Below are 14,123 nucleotides of genomic sequence, written 5' to 3'. Positions count from 1 at the left end.
GTTTTAAATGTTATTTAATTTTAATTAATTAAAATTTAAATTTAAACAGCCACATGTATCTAGTGGCTACCATACTGGATAGCATAACTCTAGAGATTTGATCTTGTTAGAGAAATATAAATTTAAACTTAACCAAGGTATCATTTTTCATCTACCACATTGACGGAGATTAAAAAGTTGGATAACACTGCTTGGCAAGGGTAATAGGACCTCTCATGCATGGCAGTGGGAGTATAAATTAGAACAGTCTCTATAGAGGACAATTTGACAATGTTTATCAAACTTACAAATATACGTTCCCTTGGAAACAGCAGTTTCACTCCTGGATATTAATGTCACAGAGTCTCTCACATGTGTAGATTGATTTCTATAGAAGGATATTTGCTGCAGCAAAAGATTGGAAACCACATACGTATCCAGTTAATGGGGGGACTGAATAAATAAGCTATAGTACATTTTAAAAATGTAATTTGCAACTATTGAAAAAATGAGGCCAATTTTAATTTGATGTCCAAGCTATGATGTTAAGCAAGTGTAGAGCAGTGCATATAGTATGATGCCATTTGCATAAAAGAAATGACTAGCCTATTTACGTCTAGAACAGCTCTGGAAAAATGTAGAAGGAACCAATCACAATGGTTGCCTCCTGGGAGAGGAAGGGATGGATGTGGGAAAGAAGTCTACTTATTATTGTACAGCATACCCTTTTGGAATTTAATCCAATGCACTTCAATTACTTATTCAAAAAATAAGTATTTAAAACACAAAAAAGTAAACTGCAAGGGAAGGGTGAATCAGAGAAGGCTTCCTAGAGGAGGTGACCTTTGGTCGGGGTTACAAGAGACACACAGGAGTCTTAGCAGGAGGAAAGCTGAGGCTCAGAGGCACGAACAAGCAGAACAGGACAGGCATGCGTGTGTACCTGGAGGTGGGTAGAGTACCAGTATATAAAGTAGAGCAGTAAGGGAGTTTGGACAGACACGAGATTGGCTAAATGGGAAGGGTTTTTGCGCAGAATTCGGACTTAACTCTATGAGCCATAGGCAGCCATTCACGCTTTGAGGGAAGCGGGAAATGACATGATTGTGTTTGTGTGAAAGACAACTTTTGGCAGAATGTAGGGCGATTTAAAACAGTGGTTCTAAAGTGTGATCCAAGGAGTTCCTGAGACCTAGAAAGTACTAACTACATAACTACAGAACAGATTTTCTTCGTATGCGTCAACCAAAATAACACACCACAACAGATTCATTACAGAAGCAGATATGTGAATCCAGCTGTCTTCTGTGCAGCCAGCCATTAAAGAGAGTTATAAAAGTATGAAGCAATGCTGCTTTTCTCCCTACGTTTTCTGTTTTGGAAAATATAGTTAATTTTCATTAAAATTTGATAATTAGATTAAGAAGTAATAATACACTCATTACTTTTTAAAAGAAAGAAATTTTTTAATTCTTAATTTTATTTTCTAATAGTGCAAATATTGATATAACCAACATAAACAAAACCTCTTGGGGCCCTCAGTAGTTTTTAAAAGTATAAAGGGGTCCTGAGACCAAAAATTTTGAGAACCACTAGTCTAGAAGCAAGGAGGCCCGGTGTGCTTATAATTCTGGTTGGATCAAAATAAACTATAGGGAAACAAATGCAGCTATCCAAACATGAGTCAGGTAGGAGGCATGAACTAGCAGCGTTGGAGCTGATGTGTGTTTTGCATATCCACGTGCAACGTAGTGGTCTGGGCAGGTAGTGTGTGAGAGGAGGAGCCTGATTGATGGATGGGTTTTGACTGATGGAAATGTTGGTGCATGTCCTATACTCCATCTACGTACTAAAAGATATTCCTGTTATGTCCAGTCCTTTGCTGTTATAAACATCCTGAGCATCCCTCAAGTACGGGCCTCTAAGTGCCCACCACCTGCAAGAATTACGCTAGACTATGTCCTTAAAAGTGGGATGCTGGGCAGGAAAACATGCCTATCCTCAGCTTGACTGGAAGCTGTCAGGTTACTCTCCGGTCTGTAACTCTCCCTGTAGCCTTGGATGAGAATCCTCATTTCTCCAACCCTTAGTATTGTCAGGCTTTTAATTTTGCCAATCTGATGGCTGGATGTGAAATGGCATCTTGTTGTTTTAACCGCACGCACACACACACACACACACACACACACACACACACACACACACGTCTTCTTGAGCCACTCATCCACTGATGGGCACTTAGGTTGTTTCTATATCTTGGCTGTTGTAAATAATCGGGCATTAGCCTTGAGTCCTCAAAAGATATTCAGGGAAGGTGCCTTTGTCCACTCATTCAGCACACATTGGTGGATCACCTTCTTTGTGTAGTGCACTGGGCTATGCTGGAATCTGGACACAGACATTGTGTTTCAAAAACATAATTTACAGCTAGGATTATTGTCATCTGTGACTTTGAGGCAAAAACAGAATATCATATTTATTTCTAGAAAGTGTTTCCCAATCTCTGCCATTCTCATTCCCCCCGCCCCTTACCCAGCAATCTCCTTGGCTACGTGTTGTCATACACGCATACGATGTTAGAAGGAAACTTTGGAGGTCACCTGGTCCAATGCCCTCATCTTACAGATAACGAAACTGAGATCCAGAGCAGGAATGTGAAATGCCTAAGGTCATACAGTTAGTTCGTGACCTTAAAAAATAAGTAACCACTGGGTAATTGTTCTCTATATTGCTACTTATGCATCAGATAAGAGAGTAACGACACTTGTGACCTGGCAACTTCTGATGAAAATTTATAAAGCAGACCTATAAATTGTGCACATTGTAAGAAAGCTAGAAAATATATACAAATGTAAGTTTTAAAAACTACTTAGGTTTAAACTTTCTTTTCTTCACAGAAGCATTTTGTATTTGTGGTGAAGGTGTCTAGACATTTTCAACATAGAGGGTTTTTTAATTCCTCATTTGAGTGATTTTCATCATCAAAATATTTTTTATAATATACCCTAAAGTGGGCATCACTTGGTCCTAATGATATGTAGCATAAATTTGAGAGCCTGAACAGTGGCAACAGAGAGGGGTGAAACCTCCCACGCAGCTGACCAGGAAACAGATCCAGCAGGCCTCACTTCCCGGTCACTCCCCAAAGCTTAGCCTCCACCCCTCCCCTCCCAAAAAGGGGAAGGAAGAAGGTTCAGAAAAGATAATGTGCCCATCCTTTAACAAAGCTTGGCTAACCCTTTGGGTCCCCCAAGTGCTCCTGTTTCCTGTGGCTAAAGTTAGACCTGTTAGATACGAATTTCATTTTTAATCCATGACTGGGCAGACGGAGGGCTACAGATCTTCTCCAGAAAGGACGGGCATGTGTTGGGGGTGGGTGGGTGGGGTAGGAGTCTCTTTTTTCACTCATTCCAGGGAAGAGGGCAACAGAGTGTCACTTTTTCTGTACTTGTCAGGAGCAGCAAGATCGTGGGCCAGTTACTTTGTGTGACAGTTATGAGAGGGAGTTTCCACAAAGAAAGTGTTTCCTAAACCTCACTCATTTATGAATCATCTTTTACCATAGCCCTTAACATTGTAAAACACTTAATAGTTTTCTACAGACCGACAGTTTTTCCCTTATAGTTATCTTTAATGGAAAGGTTATATTATTATAATATAAAACCAGTGTGCTGGCCCAAATTTGAATATAAGTATTAAGATAAATAGATACCCACAAAACAGAGTAACTACATTCTAGCTAGATGCTGTTGCCCGAGTCTCTTTGCACCCTGGAGAGAGAGAAAGATTGAGGTTGGTAAGCACTGGGTGGGTGTTAAAGGTGAGGTAGCCCCAGTCTGATGGACTGAGAATGGACAGTGAATTGAAAACATGATAACTTTCCTACGTGATCTGCTGCTGGGTAAAGCCTGTCAGAGCAGACTCTCCCAGTGCCCCACTCATATTGCCTAGGCTCACTCCAGAAATCACCTCCAGAGTCCCCTAGACCCATTTATGACTTCCTGTGTCCTTCAACTTGCAGGGGTTTCCAGCCAAGGGGGTTAACATCCCGAGGCGCCCCTCCCCATCAGTGAGAGGCAGGAGTTGATGGATTAAATACTTCCACCTCCCCACCCCTTAGTGGAAAATTATGAGGTGTGTCTTACACAGTCTCTCAGGGGGGCCCCAGTGGGTTTTACTCTGGCTGCCCACAGCTGTAACCTGGTGGCTTTACAGCTTTTTGTGGCCTCCCTCCTTTTGCTACCTCACTTTCCCACTCCCCACCAGTTCTTCCTGGGGATCACCTCCCACGTAAACAGCTTATACCTAAATCTTTACCCAGGATCTGCTTTGGGGGGAGCCCAAACCAAGGCAGCTGGTAAGCATACTGCCTAAAATGATCTTACAAATCACAAGGTACCAGACTGATCCTTTGGGAAACAGTACCCCAAGGTATATATCCAAATGGTGTAAAGCAACATCACTTTTCTTTCTTTAAAGTTCAAAAATATATTGAAATTCTTGGTGTTCAGCTCTCTCTGCCATTTTCCCTAACATATTGGTGATACTCTGTTCTGATGAGTAACATCGTTTTCCATTTTTGCTGTTCCCCTTTCAATATGGTATTACAATTTGCTAACAAACTTAGTGTTTCCAAATTTGCCTGTGAATTTAATTTACTGTGTGGCACTTGTCAGTTGTTTGTCAGTCTGAGCTATCCAGTGAGTGGAGCGGCACAGTCTGTGGCTACTGAAAGTAAGTGTTTGTTGATGCATCAGTGATGAGCCCAGGCTAAAATGCAGCAGGCAAGTATTGCCAGACTCAGAGAGCCACTTTCTGGCAAACCTTTTACAATATCCTGAGGAGAGCCAGGGCTTTAAAATTAGGGAGATTTAAAAAGTACTTCTGCAAGATGAAGTTTCTGTTTTGGCCTGAGTCTTATTGGCAGGTTGAAGGCAGGAATGAAGTTCTAATGGGGAAAGTACTTCTTATCTTCAGGGTTGGGCCCGTGCCAGGGAGGTCCTGTCCTGTGAAACCTATCAATAGATTGTTCAGAGAGTGGTGAAGTCCAGGGTGAGATATATCCCACAAGAAGTCAGAAGCATCTTTAATTGGCATGGGATCAAGAAATTCAAGAGGAAGGCAGGAAGAGGGCCACCTTCATGGACAGAGCTCTGCACTCAGCAGGGCTCCACTATGTGGGCACATAACGTCCAATAAATATTTGTTTAATATTTGAACAAATCAATGCTTGGTAGTCAAACTTGCTTTGGGTTTTTAGGGATGGTGGCCTCAGAATGAGTATTCATCACAGAAGAGCCCCTATACATTCTTTCCTTCCCAAGACCGACTATATAATTTGCAGGGGCCAGTGAAAAATGAAAATTCAGGTCCCTTGTTAAAAAAGTTAAGAATTTCAAGATGGTGACCGCAAAGCTTTATACTCTATGTGCCCACATAATAGAATGTGCTAGAAGTACCACAGTAAGTGAACTTGATCGGGTTTCCTCATTCATTGAACTTGGCTTGAGGGAGGAGACAGACGTTAACCAAGTTATCACACAAGTAAAGGGTAACATTTTAATAGGGTCAGTACAACAAAGAGGAGGCACATGAGGCTGAGAGGCCATAACGGGGAGATTTAATCTGGTTTGGAGCTATCTTGGATGTCAGGCTGATATCTGAAGGATGAGGAGGAGTTGGCTGAGAGAAAAGGGGGAGGAAAGAGGGTTCCAGGCAGAGGAAACATGGGGAAAGAGGAATTGGGATTATGGGAGGATGGAGCGCAGAGCAAAGGGAATGAGGTTAGAGACGAGAAGTAGACCAGGCATCAGCCCGGTGGTCCGGCGGAGGGGGGAGAAGAGGGGGCGCCCGGAAGCAGCCCTCGGCTCCCTCCTCTGGAGGCACAGAGGGCGGGGGCCTTGGCTTGATGGCTACTTGCGGAGGTTTGGATTCAGGATTTGTTCCTGGTGTCCAAGACTTCGATAAGAAACTTACAGAGGCTGATGCTTACCTACAGATCTTGATAGAACAGTTAAAGCTCTTTGATGACAAACTTCAAAACTGCAAAGATGATGAACAGAGAAAGAAAAGTGGAACTCTCAAAGAGACAGCAAATAGCATGGTAGAATCAATTAAACACTGCATTGTGTTGCTGCAGATCACTAAAAGTACCATTAATCCTATGGATGCAATATATCAACCTAGTCCCTTGGAACCTGTGATCAACACAATGCCCTCCCAGACTGTCTTACCTCCAGAACCCACTCAGTTGTGTAAGTCAGAGCAGAGCGTCCATCTTCTCTGCCAGTTGGACCTGTATTAGCTACTACCTTGGGACATCATCAGACTCCAACACCAAATAGTACAGGCACTGGGCACTCACCACCTAGTAGCAGTCTGACTTCTCCAAGCCATGCCAACTTGTCTCCAAACACAGTCCCGGAGTTCTCTTATTCTAGCAGTGAAGATGAATTCCATAATGCGGTTGAATTCCATCAGAGTGGCTCATCCCCACAGCACTTAATAGATTCCTCTGGTTCTGCCTCAGTCTTGAAACACAGCAGCTCAGGAAATAGTCTAAAGCGCCCAGATACCACGGAATCACTTAATTCTTCCATGTCCAATGGAACAAGTGATGCTGACCTTTTCTATTCACATGATGATAGAGATGATGAAGGGGAGGCAGGGTTGGTGGAAGAGCACAAGAGTGTTATCATGTATCTGTTGTCACAGGTTAGGCTTGGAATGGATCTTATTACTAAGGTAGTTCTTCCAACATTTACTCTTGAAAGAAGATCTCTTTTAGAAATGTATGCAGACTTTTTTGCACATCCGGACCTGTTTGTGAGTATTAGTGACCAGAAGGATGCCAGAGACTGAATGGTTCAGGTTGTAAAATGGTACCTCTCAGCCTTTCACACAGGAAGGAAAGGATCAGTTGCCAAAAAACCATACAACCCCATTTTGGGTGAGATCTTTCAGTGTCACTGGACATTACCAATGATACTGAAGAGAATGTGGAGCTAGTTTCAGAAGGACCAGTTCCCTGGGTTTCCAAGAATAGCATAACATTCATGGCTGAGCAGGTTTCCCATCATCCACCAGTTTCAGCCTTTTATGCTGAGTGTTTTAACAAGAAGATACAATTCAATGCTTATATCTGGACCAAATCACAATTCCTTGGGATGTCAATTGGGGTGCACAACATAGGACAGGGCTGTGTCTCATGTCTAGACCCTGATGAACGTTACATTCTCACCTTCCCCGATGGTTATGGAAGGTCTATCCTTACAGTCCCCTGGGTGGAACTAGGTGGAGAATGCAATATTAATTGTTCCAAAACTGGCAAAAGTGCCAATATCGTCTTCCACACTAAACCTTTCTGTGGGGGCAAGAAGCACAGAATTACTGCTGAGATTTTTTCTCCAAATGACAAGAAGTCTTTCTGCTCAATTGAAGGGGAACGGAATGGTGTACTGTATGCAAAATACTCAACAGGGGAAAATGTAGTTTTTATAGATACCAAGAAGTTGCCTGTAATCAAGAAGAAAGTGAGGAAGTTGGAAGACAGAATGAGTACAAATCCCACTGCCTTTGGAAGGATGTCACTTTCAACTTAAAAATCAGAGACACTGATGCAGCAAATGAAGCCAAGCATAGACTTGAAGAAAGACAAAGAGCAGAGCCCGAGAAAGGAAGGAAAAGGAAATTCAATGGGAGACAAGGTTATTTCATGAAGATGGAGAATGCAGGGTTTATGATGAACCATTACTGAAACGTCTTGGTGCTGCCAAGCATTATGTTGGGAAATGCAAAGTTTGCTCCTGGTGACCAGGGCAGGAGGCATAATGAAGTAACAGTCTTCCTTTGGGAGAACCTATTCACTCCCTTCTTATTGCAGTGGTTCCTGTCTCAGGGATACTGGACTTTCTGATGCAGATGAACAATTGAAGCGAGAAAAGCTTCCCTTTTTCCTGTTCTGTGGCAGTTACAATGTTGACTTGGGTCTTGAGAAAAACTTCAGGTTTTAAAAACAAGATGTCTGCTGCTTTTCCAAATCCCATGTTATAAATCCTAGTCTCAAACTCTGCACTCTAGTATTGCTGTTGAAATATACAACATCTGTTTCCTAGTTCATATAATCTTGGGTTCTCTCTCTCTCTATATATTCACATATATACATGTATATAATATAGGTGATGCCAGATTTTTCATAAATACGCCATCTACTGTAAATATTGGTTCCTCTGAGTTGTTTTAGAAATTTTAACGCAACGTATTAAAATCGTGTGTTAGGAAATTTCGTGGTCTCACCTACAATAACTTTAATTTTTGGAACTGAACTATATTAAATTGTATCTAACTCTGGACTACAGTTTAATTATACTCAGTGCTTCTTAAGGCTTCATAAAGTAATTTTTCCAACCTTTAAAAAAAATAGTAGACCAGACCTGACTTTGCACAGGGTCTTAAGGACACTAACAAGTCTTGAGAAATTCGGGACCGTGTTCATGACTAACAATAACACAAAGATGAGTAAAATTATTCACCCTTAATTTCTCTTCAAATAAACTGAGAAAGGAAATTGCCTCATTACAGTTCTCATCCTTATTAATAGAAGATGATGTTTTTCCACATAAACAATCATGTTCATGGACGCTGGCCAATCAGAACAGGCACCACGTATGGAACCAGCACACATCCATGAGCATTGGCCAATCAGAACAGGCATTAGGGACTGTGTGTGGAAAGAGAGAACTTGAACCTTTAATGATGAGGGGCCTTTAGGAGCTCTAACTCCCCATCTATCCCCATCTTTGCTTGGTTGGCTCCATCCCATCACTTAGGTGTCATCTCAAATGTTCCTCCTCTGAGAAGCTTCCCTGACCTCTCTCTCCGGTAGTTTCACCCCTCCCCACCTTTCATAGGCTTTCATATTACCCTGGTCTACTTTCTTCATAACACTTAGTACACCCTAAAACTAGCTTTTTTATTTGCTTATTGTTTTATCGTCTCTGTCCCCTCTGAGGGCAGGGACCATATCTCTTTTGTTAACCAATGTATCTACAGCAGCTTGCACAGTGCCTGGCACCTAATAGGTACTCCATAAAATATTTGTTGAATGAATGAAACTATAGAGTGAAATTCATTCATCTGAGTCTCTTGTTGTTCCTGGGTTATTTATTTATGCATGCATGCGTGCTGCTCCGGGTCTCAGTTGTGGCATGCAGGATCTTTAGCTGCGGCATGAGAACTCTTAGTGGCAGCACGCATGCGGGATCTAGTCCTCCGACCAGGGATCGAACCCAGGCCCCCTGAGTTGGGAGCATGGAGTCTTAGCCACTGGACCACCAGGGAAGTCCCTGGATGTCTATTGCCAAGAAATGAGAAATATTGTGGGTCCCAGAATCAAAAATGGAATTTTATGGATGGCACATCTTGGTGTTTTAGTCTTTCTGAAAAGAAATTCTACAGCTTTATATTCTCTATTTTGGGTTCATTTGTTCATGTGTGTCAGTCAACAAACATTTGTTGAGCTTTTTCTGTGTGCTGGATTAGGCCTTAGAAATGCCCAGGAAAGTTCTGGACATGAAAGAATTCTACTCTTAGTAAAACACTGATTTCCTGGGAAATGGATTAAATGCTGTATGAATATGCTTTGATTCTGCAAAATCCAGATCTCAGTTTCAGACCTCAGGATAAAAGTGATTGGGATGGGCTTTGAAGCAAAAATTCAGGATTAGAAAATTTAGCACAAAGTCCTTTCCCCCTTCCTGCAGCCCACTTGTGGCTTATCACAACTTTTGCTTTTTTACTCAAAACTTGACAGGACATGATAGTGCTGCTGAAGGAAGGATTCCCTGAATACCTGCATGTCCCTGGTGTTTGGCGGCCCTTTACCTCTCTCCTATAATTTGGGGTTGTGATGAGGCCCTCCTCCACTTTCAGAGACAGCTGCAGAAGGAAAATGTCCCTCTAATCACAGGTGACATCTTTCCAGACACCACATCAGAAATGGTAACTAACTTTCACGTTATTGTTCTGACAGCTTCTCTGCAGACTATTGCCAGGAGCATTTTCTCAAGTTAGTCAAGACTAGTCTGAAAACTGGTGGCCTCCTTTGTGCTAATGAACTCTAGTTGGACAAGGAGAGAGGTCCAGTCCTTCCAGAGGCCACATTCTGAGGAACTACATTAAGATACATTGTTGGCATATTCAGGTACATTGTTTTGAGGGGAGGGGTATTACCTATTACACAGTTATTTTCCTTTTAGCTGTTTCTTTCTACTGAGAGAAACATCTTTAAAAATAAAGAGCCTCTTGTGAGAATTTCCAGTTTTGTTTGGAAGAGAGCTATTTTGATCAAATAAGCCTTAAATTATATTCTTCTCAGGCCTAAGGAATTGTGTCCCAGCTAATACCCAACCAAGTTCTGCTGAAGTGCCTGGACAGACTCACTCCCTTGTAGGATCACAGAGCCTGCAGGAACCAAGGGTTAGCAGATCCTGCAGAGCTGAGCCCTGAGGGCCTAAGGCCCCCTGGAGTTGGGCAATGGGTGGGTATCAGATGCCCTGAAGAGGAATGAGTGTCTATGGGCTTGTCTTTTTCTTGAGGAGCGGTGAGAGTGTGGAGCTTATTTGTGAACTTATTTTACTTTTGGCAACTTAGTATTATTTCAAACTTACAGAAAAGTTGCAAGTCTAAAATAAGATACTTCTGAATACTCTTTACCCACCGGTTCACTGATTGTTTACATTTGCTTTCTCTGTATTTCTCTCTGTGTATCAGTCTCTAGATAGATAGATAGATAGATAGATATGGATAGTTAAAGATAGAGATATAGAATATATATATTTAACATATAAATGTAAATTATTTTTCTTCCTATTTGAGAATGAATTGCAGACATTACACCCCTTTAGCCCCAAATACTTCAGTGTAAGAACAAGAGCATCCTCACACCGTATAATTATCAGAAGCAGAAAATTTAACGTTGACAAAATATATTAACTCCTCCACCATTCTTTTTTTTTTAATTTATTTATTTTATTTATTTTATTTTTGGCTGTGTTGGGTCTTCGTTGCTACATGTGGGCTTTCTCTAGTTACGGCAAGCAGGGGCTACTCTTCATTGCAGTGCGCGGGCTTCTCATTGCGGTGGCTTCTCTTGTTGCGGAGCACAGGCTCTAGGCGCGCGGCCTTCAGTAGCTGTGGCGCTTGGGCTCAGTAGTTGTGGCTTGCGGGCTGTAGAGCGCAGGCTCAGTAGTTGTGGCACACAGGCTTAGTTGCTCTGCGGCACGTGGGATCTTCCTGGACCAGGGCACGAACCCGTGTCCCCTGTATTGGCAGGCAGATTCTTAACCACTGCACCATGAGGGAAGCCCCCACCATTCATTTTTAAAGTTTGCCAACTGTCACAATAATGTATTTTATAGCTGTTGTTATTCCTGGTCTAGAGTCCAATTCAGGATCATGCATTGCATTTATTATCACATATTCTTTTGTCTCCTTTAATCTGGAACAGTTCCCCAGGCCTTTTTGATGTTTCTTGATTTTGACAGTTTTGAAGAGTAGAAACCGGTTAGGTTGTACAGTTTCCCTCAATGTGGGTTTATTAGATGTTTCTCCATGACTATCTTTGGATTATGCATTTTAAAAAAATATCTGGAGTGATGGAAGAATACTTTTTTTAAGCTGTGCATTTTTCACAGGAACATGACAGAAGTGATATGGTGTCTTCCTCTGTGTATCACATCAGAGGATACACGGTATCAGTTTGTACCAGTATTGGTGACATTAGCTTTGGTTACTTAGTTCAGGCGGCATTTTCTAAATTTCTCTATTGTAGAGTTACAATTTTTCCCTTTTTAAATTACAAGTAAATTGAAACTGTGGAAGAGTCCTATCCCTCATGAAATGTTAACCCACTAGTTTAGCATCCATCAATGATTTTTTAACTCCATCATCCCTTCTATGTTTATTAGTGTTCTATACAAAAGAGGTGTCCCTTCACCACTTATTTATTCATTTATTTAAATCATATATATTATATTTATTTATATTATGGGGTCATGGATCTCTGTTTTGGCTAGTGAGAGCCCTATAAGCTGGTGCCTCATCCATCATTCTTAGAGTACTTCATTACTCTTGATACATAAACATGTTCCAGGCTCATCTTGTATTTTCCCTACCCCAGCCCTAAAATCAGCCTTTTCTCCAAAGAGCTCTGGGTCCTTTTAGTGGAGAATGGTACTTAGAAACCAAGATCTGGGCACTGGGTGTGTTCATTGCTACTAGGGTGTCATTGCACAAATATGTGTGTATGTGTAACCATGAATTCATTCTGATGCCTCCAATTCCAATCTACCTATATGCATCTATTTTAAAAAACTTTAGGTGTGCCTTCTTTCTTTAGTACAGAGACATAAAGAAGGAAATAACAGCCACTAAATAAAAAGGCAGTTGTCCCAGTACCTAGATAGCCTATAATGGGTGTGTATGTGTGTGTGTATGTGTGTGTGTGTATATATATATATATATATATATATATATATATACACACACACACACACACACACACACATGCTTAGGGTATATAAGTATATGATAGCACCAAATAAAAAGTGATAGTCTCCTTCCTCCTACCCCAGGCTCTGTCTCCAATGAACACTACATGTGCTTCCTTACAGAAAGAAATTTCATTCGTATAACGGGATGTATGTATGTATATGTAAATAGATAGATATAGATATGTATGTATTTTCCTCTTCTAATTTTAAGAATTTGACACAGTAGGAAACATGCTGTGCATACAATTTTATTATTATTATTATTATTATTACTATTACTCAATATATCCTGGAGGACCTTCCATACATTGTGTAGCTCTACACTATTCTTTCTAATTGCATAGTATTTCATATTATATGGATGGACCATAGTTTTGTTTAACCAGTTTCTTTTGGTGGACATTTTGTTTCCAGTATTTTGCTACTTATGAACAGTGCTACAGTAAACATCCTTGTGTGTGGATCTTGGTGAAAGTATATCCATGACTATCCCACCATTATTCCTACCAACTATTTTACTGATAGATATTGTCAGAGTATCTTCCAGAAAGTTTTCTTTGGTTATATAACCTAATCCTTCTGCCTGCAGTATCTAGGGACAGGTTAAATGATGATGACATTCTGCCTTGACACCTCTAAGGCTCTTGATTACAAGTCTCCAGCAGTACCGATGTTCCCACCCAGTCAAGGAGATCAAAAAAATGCAAACCAACCTTCCATCTTAAAACTCTAATTAAATCCTTATTTAAATTGTTGTTTCTCACCTTAATTTAAAATTTGCAGGTCTAATCTCTCCATGCAAGGATGAACCTCACCTGGTGAATAGAGATACAAAAAAGTAACACTGTGAAAATGGTTCTGCTCCTGTTAGCCCTGAGGGCTTGTGCTTAAAGCATTTGGTCTCTGATTAGTAACCAAATGACAAAAGCCTCCTATTAGTCTTGTTGAGACTCCTTTCTGCTGGAGGAGTGTGTGGATAGACTGTGAAGCGAAGCCTGGAGAAGTAGAAGCTGTGACTCTCTCTGGCTTCCTGGACTCTTCCCAACCTCTGATCAGAGAGGAAGCAGACTCAGCCCTTTCTGTGTCTTTCACAAGGGACAGTCAATGTGAAGGTCATTCAACTTTAAATTTCTTCCCAGCCTTATCTTTAAACACTCATGTAAACTGACATTACATTCTTGTTAAAATATACAAATAATGGCTTGCATGGCTTCCCACAAAGTCAAGTTGACGGACCATTTTTATTCTGTGGCTTTACCTGCCTCCTAGTACACTGCTAGTTTTAGAAGCACAAAGCCACGTTCAGCTTGTCTTAGGTTCAGTGCCCTAGAAGCAGACCCGGATACAAGTGTGAGTAGTTTATTTGGGAGGTGATCCCCAGAAGCACTGGTGAGGGAGTGGGCAAGAGAAACAGGGAAGGGAAGGAAGCCACTACAGCGTGTGATCATGAACAGGTTAGCTCTGTGGGCAACTGGGGCTCAGTCCTGCTGAGGACCTCTAGGAGACTGTGTGGCAGCGATTCTCAAACTTTGCTGCACAATAGACTCACCTGGGGAGCTTCTGCAACTCCTGTTGTTCAGAATCCCTGGATAG

The 14,123-nt window shown here is 41.4% G+C and overlaps 1 protein-coding gene and 1 pseudogene across 3 annotated transcripts in view; both read left to right on the top strand.

Moving 5' to 3' along the window:
- The window catches only part of ARHGEF3 (Rho guanine nucleotide exchange factor 3), a 308,895-nt gene that overhangs the window by 143,073 nt on the left and 151,699 nt on the right, over positions 1–14,123 (top strand). The gene's annotated exons all lie outside the window — the stretch shown is intronic.
- Positions 6,065–7,791, top strand: LOC118903463 (annotated as a pseudogene).

Source organism: Balaenoptera musculus, chromosome 11, assembly GCF_009873245.2.
Source record: "Balaenoptera musculus isolate JJ_BM4_2016_0621 chromosome 11, mBalMus1.pri.v3, whole genome shotgun sequence".
NCBI classification, from domain to species: Eukaryota; Metazoa; Chordata; class Mammalia; order Artiodactyla; family Balaenopteridae; genus Balaenoptera; species Balaenoptera musculus.
The sequence above is the reverse complement of the archived record's forward strand: the minus strand, read 5'-3'. Positions and strand labels throughout refer to the sequence as shown.